The following is a 12569-nucleotide window of genomic DNA, read 5'->3' as shown; positions in this document are numbered from 1 at the left end:
CGCTTGGGAAGTACAAGTTGGCAACATCTAGAGACAGTCCCTACCCAACAGTGGGCTCACAGTCTAAAAGGGGGAGACAGAGAACAAAACCACACATACTCACAAAATAAAATAAATAGAATAGATATGTACAAGTAAAATAAATAAATAAATAAATAAATAAATAGAGTAATAAATATGTACAAACATATATACATATATACAGGTGCTGTGGGGAAGAGAAGGAGCCCTCTGCCACCAATACCGCCTCTACACAAGAGCTCCTAAATCTATCTTGCTGGCTCCAACCTCTTTCCCCATCTGCAACCTCACTCCCTCTTGCCTGCAAGTTCATTCATTTTCATTCAATTGTATTTATGGAGCGCTTACTGTGTGTAGAGCACTGTACTAAGCGCTTGGGAAGTACAAGTTGGCAACACATAGAGACGGTCCCTACCCAACAACGGGCTCACATGCCAGCTCACAATATCCATTCGAACCAAGTTCACCTTCTCACTCTGCTTCCTTCTCATCTCTCCTACCACCAGAATCAATCATCAATCAATCAATCGTATTTATTGAGCGCTTACTGTGTGCAGAGCACTGTACTAAGCACTTGGGAAGTACAAGTTGGCAACATATGGAGACAGTCCCTACCCAACAGTGGGCTCACAGTCTAAAAGGGGGAGACAGAGAACAAAACCAAACATACAAGAAAATAAAATAAATAGAATAGATATGTACAGGTAAAATAAATAAATAAATAAATAAATAAATAAATGAATAAATAAATAAATAAATAGAGTAATAAATAAATAAATAGAGTAACAAATAAATAAATAGAGTGCTCTCCCAAGCACTTAGTACAGTGCTCTTCACATAGTAAGTGCTCAATAAATATCATTGATTGACAGAAGCAGTGCCGCTCAGTGGAAAGAGCCCTGGCTTTGGAGTCAGAGGTCATGGGTTCAAATCCTGGCTCCGCCAATTGTCAGCTGTGTGACTTTGGGCATCACTAAACTTCTCTGTGCCTCAGTTTCCTCATCTGGAAAATGGGGATTAAGACTGTGAGCCCCCCGTGGGACAAACTGACCACCTTGTAATCTCCCCAGTGCTTAGAACAGTGCTTTGCACATAGTAAGCACTTAATAAATGTCATTATTATTATTATGCTCCACTAGATTATAAATTCTTTGAGTGCAGGAATTGTGTCTACTGATTCTATTGCATTTCAGTCTCCCAAGTGTTTAGTACAGTGCTCTAAATGCAGTAAGCACTCAATAAATATTGTTAATTGGTTGATGTCCGTCTCCCCCTATCTTCAAAGTTTTTCTGATATTTTTTTTCCTTTCAGGGTTCTAGCCTCCCAACTATCTTCTCAGGACTCTGGCAGCACCTCAGAACAGATGTGTTTGTCAATTTACTTAAGCACTTCTTCCTCTTATCTTTAAATTATTTCCTGTCTGTCTCTTCTGTTAGATTGTAAACTCCTTCTGGGCAAAGATCAGACCTGTTAAGTGCTTGCTATGTGCCAGACATTCATTCATTCATTCATTCATTCATTCTTTCAATCATATTTATTGAATGCTTATTGTGTGCAGAGCATTGTATTAAGTGCTTGGGAAAGTACAACACAACAATAAACAGTAACATTCCCTGCCCACAACGAGTTTACAGTCTAGAGGTGGGGTACTTTACTAAATTCCAGGATAGATACAAGACAATCAGGTTGGGCATAATCCCTGTCCCACATAGGAGTCAGTCTTAATCCCCATTTTACAGATGAGGAATTGAGGCACAGGGAAGTTAAGTGACTTGTCCAAGGTCACACAGCAGACAAGTAGTGGAGCCCGGATTAGAACCCACGTCTTCTGGCTCCCAGGCCTGTGCTCTGTATATCTATTGTACTCCACTAAGCACTTGTTACACTGTTATAATAATAATAATAATAATGGCACTTATTAAGTGCTTACTATGTGCAAAGCACTGTTCTAAATGCTTGGGAGGTAACAAGGTGCCTCCCTTTCCTATGCACACAGGATACAAAATAAATACTATTGATTGATTGACTTTGTGGACAGAGAACATGTCTTCTGCCTCTGTTGTACTTTCTCAAAAGCTTAGCACAGTTTATTGCACTTACCTGGTGCTCAACAAATGTTATATAAGGAAAACTATTACTACTACTACTACTACTACTACTACTACTACTACTACTACTACTACTACTACTACTACTACTACTACTACTACTACTACTACTACTACTACTACTGCATGGCTCAGTGGAAGGAGCCCTGGGCTTTGGAGTCAGAGGTCAGGGGTTCAAATCCCGGCTCCGCCGGTTGTCAGCTGTGTGACTTTGATGAGGGCCTCAGTTCCCTCATCTGTAAAATGGGGATTAAGACTGTGAGCCCCACATGGGACAAACTGATCACCTTGTAACACCCCAGCGCTTAGAACAGTGCTTTGCACATAGTAAGCGCTTAATGAATGCCATCGTTATTATTATTATTACTACTACTACTACATTTTCAACAGGTCCTCCTGCTTTTGGAGGCAATAAATTAACTTCAGTTGTCAACAGTGTCTGCCTGTCTTACCCATTGGAGAACACAGACCACGTCTTCCATATTTATTATACTCCCCCAAGCATCTAGTATACAGCTTGTCACACAGTGGGAGCTCAATAAATGCTACTGAGCGAATGATAAACTATAATTAAGATAAACGAGGACTCATGGTATACTAGTGAGCCCATGGGTATGGAACCAGGAATGCCTGCCAAGTTTTCCTTTGAGAAGCTTGTGTTTTGACAATGTTTTCCAATCTGTTCTCCCACAAACAAGAAACCAGCCATACAATTATCTTCTCCCCCAGTGACCAACCCCATATCTTTAGCCCTGCACCATACCTGCCCTCCAACAACCTGGGAAAGTTCCTGGTTAGGAATCTAAGATCCAAGTCCCCTTATTCTTTTGAGACTTGGCTTTAAACATTCCTCCATTAGCATGAATCTCTTCTTTAAAAGCTCCCAGATTAATGCTCCATAATGCGCTTCATCAAGAAATCCTTTCTCTTTTGGTTCGCATCCAAAAATCTAATTTTGATATTGTTTATTGTTCTGATACTTGGCTGCAAACTACTTGACTAACTATTAAGCCTCCTTTGTGGAACGTGGATTCCTGCGATTTATTAATTGCTCAGTAGATGGAAGGTGGATCAGAAATTATCTACACTGTCAAAATAAGAAATGTAAATCTGAAGGCACTAATTCTATTTTCCATCTCAATAATTCGGTTCCCTTTAGCGATCCTATTATGACTGTAGCTTTGATTAATCAGTTCTGCATATTTTTAACAAGCAATTGTACCCCAGTACACAGCCCTTTGTCTTAAAGATTTATGAAAAGAATAATTAATGTGCGCTGAGAGCACATGGTTCAGAGGTAAAATGGTGGAACAACGAGCACTGCTTTACCGAAAGACAATTCAACTGTAGTTAATATTTACATTCCTTTTGTCCCACATTATGCCAGTTAAACATTGTGCAAAATAAATACGTTAGGGTTCATGTCTTCTTAATCAGTCAACCTATCAGTGGTATTTATTGAGCACTTACTATGTGAAGAGTACTGAACACATAACATGGTTCCTGCCGCTTCAATCAATCAATCAATGGGATTTGTTGAACTTTGATTGTGTGAAGAGTATTCTACTGAACACTTGGGAGAGAACAATGCAATAGAGTTGGTAGACATGATCCCTGCCATCAAAGAGTTTACAGTCTAGATGTTACATTCCAAGACGGAACCGCAGATATTGAAGACACAACATACCAACAACGTCCTCACAAATTCTTAAGGATGGGAGCAGCCTTTTGATTTTGCTTTGTGTTACTCCTTTTTTTCATGGTATCTGTTAGGTGCTCACCATGTGCCAGGCATTGTATACAGTGCTGAGTTAAATAAGAGATAATCAGGTTGAACACAGTTCCTGTTCCACTTGGGGCTCACAGCTTTAATCTCCATTTGACAGATGAGGTAACTGAGGCACAGAGAAGTTAAATGACTTGCCCAGGGTCACACAGCAGACCAGTGGTGCTGGGATTAGAATCCAGGTCTTCTTACTTCCAGGCCTGGGATCCTTCCACTAGGCTACACTGCTTTGTTTTGCTGAATAGACCTGATGCAGAAAGGAAGTGTCAGGCATGGAAGCCGAAGAGAGGTATCTTCTTCACCCAGCTGACCTTTCTGCTTCAGGAGGGATGCAAGAGGAGGAGACCGTCTGGGTCGAACAAAGGTGGAAGATGTTTTCCATCATTTGATACCACCTAAAATATAGCAGCTTTCTTCATTGGCTTTTCTTTTCCTCTCCCAGTGGCAGTAGAATAAAAATAGCCTAATAGTCATTTAGCAATATAAAGCACTCTAGGCTTGAGAGAGAGAAAGAGAGAGCGAGAGAGCTACTAAATAAAAGCTGAATGGGACAAGGTATCATCAGACTGCTTGAGTGAGGCTTCAGCCTAAATGGAAATATGACCAAAACGTTGGGTACAGGACATCTGAAACTTAGAATCAAGCAGACAGTAAAGGAAATAGGATTTGGGCCGTACTAAAATCTGTGCTAGTCAAGGCATAGAGGTGAGCTTGTTCATATATCAAAAATAAAGAGTGATACAGTACACTGGCATGGTAGCCTTTCCCTGCAGATCCCCAGGTAATTTGCCAGCATGGGGATTTTCCTCTTACCCGCAACTCACAGGCTTCCTGGGGGACTCTGAGGGGGTGCAGACCAAGCTGTGGATTTGGCTCTAAATAATTAAGCTTCACCGTTCTCCCAGTAAGGAAGAAATCCCTTTCCACCTCATTGAAATGCAGCCATTTCTGGTCTGCAGCCCAGCAGCTGTGAAAGAGCACCGGGTAGTCAACCACAAAACATTTCTGTTGGAAGGCAATGTCAACTAAGGTCTGCGTTTCCTGAGAGGAGCAGACTATTTTGAGCTTGTTCTTGTTCTAGCGTCTGTTTCCCAAAATGTTAGAATTGCCTAGTCGTCATCAGGAGGGAAAGTCAGACTGCTTACAACCAGGAAATCCAATTCAGGGCTGAAATCTCTGTGGCTGGATTTTGCCACCATCTGTTATTTACAAGCGGCAGAGGATCCGCTTGTTTTTCCCCTTGGGGTCCCAGGGCTCTAGTTATAGGGGGCTCAACCCTTTCCCCATGTCCCCCCAACCCCCGATCCCTCCCTCCTTCCCTTCCCCACAGCACCTGTATATATGTATATATGTTTGTACATATTTATTACTCTATTTATTTATTTATTTATTTTACTTGTACCTATCTATTCTATTTATTTTATTTTGGTAGTATGTTTGGGTTTGTTCTCTGTCTCCCGCTTCTAGACTGTGAGCCCACTCTTGGGTAGGGACTGTCTCTATATGTTGCCAGCTTGTACTTCCCAAGCACTTAGTACAGTGCTCTGCACACAGTAAGCGCTCAATAAATACGATTGATTGATTGATTGATTGATTGATTGAAGGAGGGAGACAGTGTGGTTAGGGGAAAGAACAAAAGGGTGGGAGGCAAGGCCCTCTGCCACTGGTCTGATTCGTGGCCTTGGTTGAGTTACTTTGCCTTTCTGGGCTCTGTTTCCTCATCTATAAAATGGGGATAAGACACCTGCTCTCTCTTCCTCTTTAACGGTGAGTCCTATCTTGGGCAGGGACTACCCCAGCACTTGTCGCTTGGCAAGCATTTAATAAATGCTACGGCTGAGGTTGGAAGAAGCCTTCCTTTCCCCCTAGCTTCTCCAGCTGGAGGCACAGAATCAACCACCATCTACAGTGAGAAGCAGCACGGCTCGGTGGAAAGAGCCCAGGCTTGGGTGTCAGAGGTCATGGGTTCTAATCCTGGCTCTGCCACTTGTCAGCTGGGTGGCTTTGGGCAAGTCGCTTCACTTCTCTATGCCTCAGTTACCCCATCTGTAAAACGGTGATTAAGATTGTGAGCCCCACGAGGGACAACCTGATCACCTTGTATCCCCTCAGTGCTTAGAACAGTGCTTTGCACATAGTAAGTGCTCTACAAATACCATCTTTATTATCAATATTATTATTAGAGTTGGGGGGGTCCCTCCTCTGAACAGGCTTCGGGTCCAGGTTGGCCCAACGTGACTTGCCCCCTCCACCTTCATGAGAAGTAGCATGGCCTAGTGGATAGAGCATGGGTCTGGGAATCAGAAGGACCTGAGTTCTAATGACGACTCTGCGACTTTTCTGCTCTGTGACCTTGGGCAAGTCTCTTAACTGCTCTGTTCCTCAGTTACCTCATCTGTAAAATGAGGATTGAGACTGTGAGCCCCATGTAGGAGAGGGGCTTTGTCCAACTTGATTCAGTTGTTCCTAATGCAGTGCTTAGAACAGTGCTTGACACATAGTAAGCTCTTAAATATTATGTTATTATTATTATTAATGTTATTATTATTATGCACACCAGGAGTGGGAACACAGAGGGAAAAATGTATGGAGAGAGATGACCCAGTAGAGGAACCTGAGAAAGCTTTTAGTCTCCAGGCCCACCCCTGCAACTTCCCCTTCCCCTCCCTGTGTGAATCAATGATCTCGTGGCATTGGCATTCTCAATCAATCAATCAATCAAGTGATAGTATTTATTGGGCATTTGCTGTGGGCAGAACACTATACTTTGTGCTTGGGAAAGAACAATATAGTAGAGTCAGTAGATGCAATCTCTGCACACAAGGGGCTTATAGTAGGGGAAATGGCAGAGTATAAGGACATGGACATAAATATACATGCCCTTCTCTGTTACTCTCTCTCTCTCCCTACCTCCCTCTCTCTCTCTTTCTCTCTCTCTCTGTCTTTCTTCAGGGAGAAATAGGGAAATAAATTCTCCCTGCACAAATCCACAAAGGAAACAGTGGCCCTACTTATCTAGGCTGAGTTCTGGGTCCCCTCCTATTCTCCATCTATAATCACTCCCTCAAAGAACTCATTCGATCCCATGGCTTCAACTACCATCTCAATATGGATGATTCCCAAATCTAAAACTCTAGCTCTGATCTCTCCCCTTCTCTGCAGTCTCGCATTTCCTCCTGCCTTCAGGAAATCTCTACTTGAATATCCTGCCATGATTTCAAACTTAACATGTCTAAAACGGAACTCTTCATCCTCACACCCAAACCTGACTTTCCCATCACTGTAGACAGCATCACCATCCTCTCTGTCTCACAAGCTCATGACTTTGGCATTGTCCTCAACTCACTACTCTCATTCTACCCACATATTCATTCTGCCACCAAATCCTGTTGGTTCAACCTCCTCAACATCACTAAAACCCACCCTTCCCACTCCATCCAAACCGCTGCCGCATTAATCCCAGCATTTATCCAATCCTTTCTTGATTATTGCATCATTGATTATGCATTATTGAAGTAGTGTGGCTCAGTGGAAAAGAGCCCAGGCTTTGGAGTCAGAGTTCATGGGTTCAAATTCTGGCTCTGCCAATTGTCAGCTGTGTGACTTTGAGCAAGTCATTTAACTTCTCTCTGCCTCAATTCCCTCATCTGTAAAATGGGGATGAAGACTGTGAGCCCCCCGTGGGACAACCTGATCACCTTATAACCTCCCCAGTGCTTAGAACAGTGCTTTGCACATAAGTGCTTAATAAATGCTATTATTATTGTTATTATCCGACTCATTGCTGACCTCCCTGCCTTCTGTCTCTCCCCACTTCAGTCTATACTTCACTCTGCTGCCCGGATCATTTTTCTACAAAACCGTTCAGTCTACATTTCCCCAGTCTTCAAGAACCTCTAGTGGTTGCTTATCCACCTCTGCATCAGACAGAAATTCCTTATCATAGGCATTAAAGCACTCAATCACCTTGACCCCTCTTACTTCACCTCTGTGATTTCCTGCTACAGTCCAATGCACACGCTTACCTCCTCTAATCCCAACCTACTCATTGTATCTCGATATCTTCCATCTTGCCGCTGACCTCTTGCCCACATCCTGTCTCAGGCCTGGAATGCCCTCCTTTTCATATCTGACAGATGATCACTCTTTCCTCTTTCAAAGCTTTATTAAAAGCACATCCCCTCCAAGAGACCTTGCCCAACTAAGCCCTCATTTCCTCTTTTCCCACTCCCTTCTGCATCCCTCTTGCACTTGGATTTGCACACTTTATTCACCCCTCCCACAGCCCTACAATGTAAATATCCCTCATTTATTTATTTATACTAGTGTCTTTCTTGCCCTTTAGACTGTTGGCTCAATGTGGGCAGGGAACGTGCCTAGCAACTCTGCTATACTCTACTCTCCCATGTGCTTAATACAGTGCTCTATGCGCAGTAATTGCTCAATAAATATGACTGATCGATTCACTGGTCTAGCAGCTCTATTGTATTGTCCTCTCCCAAGTGCTTAGTACAGGGCTCTGCACAGTGTAAATGCTCTATCAATACCATTGATTTACAGATTTGCCTTAACCCAGTTAATTAGTGCAGCCTAAAATTGTTAACATATCCTTTTAGAGGACCTTTCTTATCCCCAAGGAGAAGTCTATGCGCAGTGAGAATCTGACCCAATGTGATTTCAATTGCATTCTTTCTTATACCAGAAAGTCCTGAATAACTTAATGAGCAATCACCAGGGACACCATATTTGGGAACAGAACATAAAAGTCAAACCTGTGCCTCATAGGTTCAGAAATAAATTTCTCTCAATGCATATATTATCTGAAGAAACATAGTATTCATGTTAACATACATATTATATACATATAGTCACTGTTTTGCTTTTTCCCCAGTCTTGTTTTTTATAAAGACATCTCTTGAATAGAACTCTTACAGTTTTCATTTCAGCCTGGGCTATGGGAAGGCACCGCATCTTGTGTATTTAGAGAATTCTTAGCATAGCTGTCATTTTCATCCTGTTGACTGCAGCCTGTTTTCGTACTAAGAAATGATCTTCTCTCTGAATCACATGCAAGAGGCATTGGCCTCTTGTGTCTTGTTCAGCTTGTAACAGGAGAAGCAAGGTTAACCTCAAAGAGGAAAATAAATCATCTGAAAGCAAACACAATCGGTTGTATGTAAATAGTTCACCTGTAGTAGCAGTGGAAGCAGAGGAGAGAAGAGGAAGAAAAATAAGCACGGAATTAGACATAAGGTTTCTGACATGGGAACAGATTTACCATTGCAGTGACTCACAGGTAATCTCCAGTTGGCTGGAGTTCTAACTGTGACCATCTTGTCCTTTCTCACCACAAAACAGAGGGAGCTCAAAAACAGGGTTACGTGGGTGTAGTTATCTCACTACCTAGATCATTTTTCAGCCCCTTCAAGCTTCAGCATTTGATTTCTGATTTCAAGGACTTTTTGAACTTGAACTCAGAAAGGCATTTGGTCATCGGCAGCAGGGTAGTGAGCTGTAGAAGCTTCTGAAGCTCTGAGCCAGGGGGCTTTAACAATGAGCTCCTCAGAAACCCTCTGGCCCCAGGGTAATCCATATTTCATATCTCTGGGGTCTTCCAGCAGTCTACATTCAGTCGTCTGGCTCAGTTTCATATGTTCTAGGGACAGTCAGCAGCTTGGCCACCTGGCAGATCAATCATATTCAAAGCAGTTGTGCACCGTTAGACAATTTCAATTGTGTTCACCACATTCTAGCACCCATTTTGAGATGGAAACTTTCATCCCTTGATTGGGCACAGATTGCTTCTCGTCGCTGACCCCTGGCCCACGTTCTGCCTCTGGCCCGGAATGCCCTCCCTCCTCAAATCCGCCAGACAGTTACTCTCCCCTCTTCAAAGGCTTATTGAAGACACAACTCTTCCAAGGGACCTTCCCAGACTAAGCCCCACATTTCCTCATCTCCCATTCCCCTCTGCATCTCCCTGACTTGTTCCCTTTGCCCTTCCCCACCTCGCGCCCCACAGTCCCACGGCACTTACGTATATATTTGTAATTTTATTGATTTGCATTGATGTCTGTCTATTTGTACTGATGTCTGTCTTCCCCCCACCTGGACTGTGAACTCGTTGTGGGCAGGGATTGTCACTGTTTACTGTTGTATTGTACTTTCCCAAGCGCTTAATACAGTGCTCTGCACACAGTAAGCACTTAATAAATTCAACCGAATGAATGAACAGTAGGTAGGGTTTACTGAAACGCCTTCCTGGGATGATCCCGTTTCACTGCTGAGAAACCAACATCCGCATCCGAATGAATCAGCGCTTTTTTCTCTGAGGGAGGCGTCTTCCCTGGCAAAACTCCACTGGACCGTGAGCAGGGCCATTCACCTTGCGTTGCAGACATGCCAGTTGAAACCTAAAAGTCCACAAACACATCTTCAAATAGGCTTCCCAAAGTGGGATGATGAAATCCTCTAAAAATGAGGCAATATAATGGTTTATATGAAACCATATCAGTTCGTTAGAGAGGAAGGAACAGTCCAGTGAACTGGCTTTTTGGTGAAATATAGGTAAGGGATGCCTTGGGGCTAAATCAGATGTAAATTCAGACTACTAGTCAGAGTGCCTAAATACGTAAATGACTTGGCGTAGCAGGGCTTTTTATATCTGCATATAACGATTACAGTTTCACCTCCACTTTCTATTCAAGGAGTAAACCGAGGTGGGTTTCAGGAAGTATATTTTTTTCATTTAAATTGAAATGCAAAGTCAGTTTTGTCATTTTTAGTTTGCTGAGAAACGGAAAGGAAATGAATTGTTCCCCTTGGTGACCCTAAATACCTATTTTGCAAGTTTCACTGTGTCTTGATCCACCTAGGCTTCCCATGCACCTGAGCTTTGGTGAATTTTTTAAAAAATGGACGATGACTAGTTAAGATGTCTCAGCATGTTCCAGAGGAAATACTAAAGCTTTGCAAACTTTCACCCAAGCTGGCATGGGTTAGAAGGAGAACAGGAAGCAGGGAACAGCTCAAATGGCCGGCTGGAGCAGAGATTAGCATTTCTATTTCTTTCCATTGGGATCTTCCACGTATCAGTCCATCAGTGGTATTTATTGTGTGCATACTGTGTAAAGAGCACTGTACTAAAATCCTGAGAAACCACTAAAGTTTATAGTTCTTCTCAGGCCAAGGTGCTTGAAGCATCGATGAGCTAGCGATATAGGTTGATTTTAATGTTTTCCTGTACACTTGGATGTTATTAATTATCTTTGAGGTTATTTGTCTTCTTTGACATTATTTATTCTCTTAGTGATGGTGTCTGACTACCCTTTTGAGGTAGTTACATTTTTATATCAGGTAACTTTATGAGAATACCCCAGAGTTATAAAAACCTGGCCCGGCATATGAATATTTAGTACCTGCACTGCTATTTAATTGATATTGTAAATTATTTTTAGATTTCTAATATAACGCCTAAATAGTCTGTATTTTAAATCAGTTATCTAACATAAGTGTTATATCTGCTTTCTTAAAGAAATCCACTGAACTCTTTCTGCTTCGGCCCAATTTCTTGTTTTCAAGGATCAGTAGCTGTTCTTGTCATTGACAAAGCATTCTGTGCAATGTCCTGTTCTGAAACCTTCTGGTCACTTTTATGATTAACTCAACTTTATTTCCCTGTTCCGCTTCCTCTTCTTTTTGGGCCTTTTTTCTTTAGCAGAAGTCATCTGGGTTTTCTTTTTCTGTTTTTCTACTTGATTCTCTTCATTTGATTTTTCAGACCGTATCCGGCTTTTGTAAGAAGCTTTCTCTCTCTTTAACTTCCTGGGGGAGTTTTTTAAAGGCATTTGATGGATCTCTTGAAAATAAATGAATTGTGTTGGGTCACCAAAGAGATGAGGACACACAATTTAGAATCTTAAAATCCCTTTGAACGCAGTATGTGGCTTGTCAGTGTTTACTAGAAGGTGCTTCGTCTTTATAAATCAATAATCTCATTCCCTTAGTTCCATACCCTTGAAAGAAGGTGCTGATGACTTTTTTTTGCCTTCTTTCCATCTCAAAGTACAGTTTGGGGGACTTTGAAGCATGGCGTAGTGGATACAGCACAGGCCTGCAAGTCAGAAGGACATGGGTTCTAATCCCAGCTCTGCCGCTTGTCTGCTATGTGACATTGGGCAAGTCATTTTATTTCTCTGGGCCTCAGTTCCCTCACCTATAAAATGAGGATTGAGACCATGAGCCCCACGTGGGATAGGGACTGTGTCCAACCTGATTTGCTTGTATCCATCCCAGCCCTTATTACAATGCCTGGCCCATAGTATGTGCTTAACAAATACTACAATTATTATTATTAATAAGTATAATCTACTTTGATGTTTTTTCAGGGGAAAAGAGGCTTATTGCAAAAAATCGTGGCTGGTGAGACTGGTCTGAATGGTGGACAGTTTTTTATGGTATTTGTTAATAGGGATAATAATAATAATGATGATACTTGTTAAGCACTTACTATGGGCCAATCACTGTACTAAGTACTTCGGTAGATTCAAGGTAATGAGATTGGACACAGTCCATGTCCCACATGAGGTTCATGGTCTTAATTTCTATTTTACAGGTGAAGTAACTGAGTCCCAGAGATGTTAAGTGAGTGGTC

The sequence above is a fragment of the Tachyglossus aculeatus genome, chromosome 10 (assembly GCF_015852505.1).
Source record: "Tachyglossus aculeatus isolate mTacAcu1 chromosome 10, mTacAcu1.pri, whole genome shotgun sequence".
Classification (NCBI taxonomy): domain Eukaryota; kingdom Metazoa; phylum Chordata; class Mammalia; order Monotremata; family Tachyglossidae; genus Tachyglossus; species Tachyglossus aculeatus.
This window is presented reverse-complemented; position numbering follows the sequence as displayed.